Consider the following 501-nt stretch of genomic DNA (forward strand, 5'->3'; position numbering starts at 1 on the left):
GAAGTTACTGAGCTGTACTGTGCAGGCGGCTGCAGCCTTACCGGCCCATCAGAGCTTGGCTGCTCAGAGGTCCCTGGCTGCCTCCTCCCTTAAGCAAATGCTGTTGGGGTGGCTGCCTGCAAGAGCAGCCCCACAGCCTTCTGTGCCAAAGCGAGGGTCAGGAGCAGGAAAGGCTGCTTGGTCCGTGTTCAGGCAGCAGTGTTGAGACCAAGGGTTTGATGTGTGCAGCTGAACGTGCTGGTGCAGTTTATGACTGAGCACTGCAGCGAAATCTTTGGGGAGGAGACAAGTGACCTTTCCAGCTCATCAGCCGAGGAGTTGCCAGTGCCCACGGAGAGATCCATGGGTATGAGGAGGGACTGAGGGCTGTCACAGGCTGGGGCTTGGCACACCAGAAACCTGGGTGTCGAGAAGGTAACTGGTGTAGAGCTTTGGGTGGGTTTTGCTTTAAGTGTCTTTTACTTCCAAGATGTCGCTTTGCTGCATGTGCTTTTGCTTTCT

Source organism: Mesitornis unicolor, unplaced genomic scaffold (assembly GCF_000695765.1).
Source record: "Mesitornis unicolor isolate BGI_N332 unplaced genomic scaffold, ASM69576v1 scaffold5757, whole genome shotgun sequence".
In the NCBI taxonomy this organism is placed as follows: domain Eukaryota; kingdom Metazoa; phylum Chordata; class Aves; order Mesitornithiformes; family Mesitornithidae; genus Mesitornis; species Mesitornis unicolor.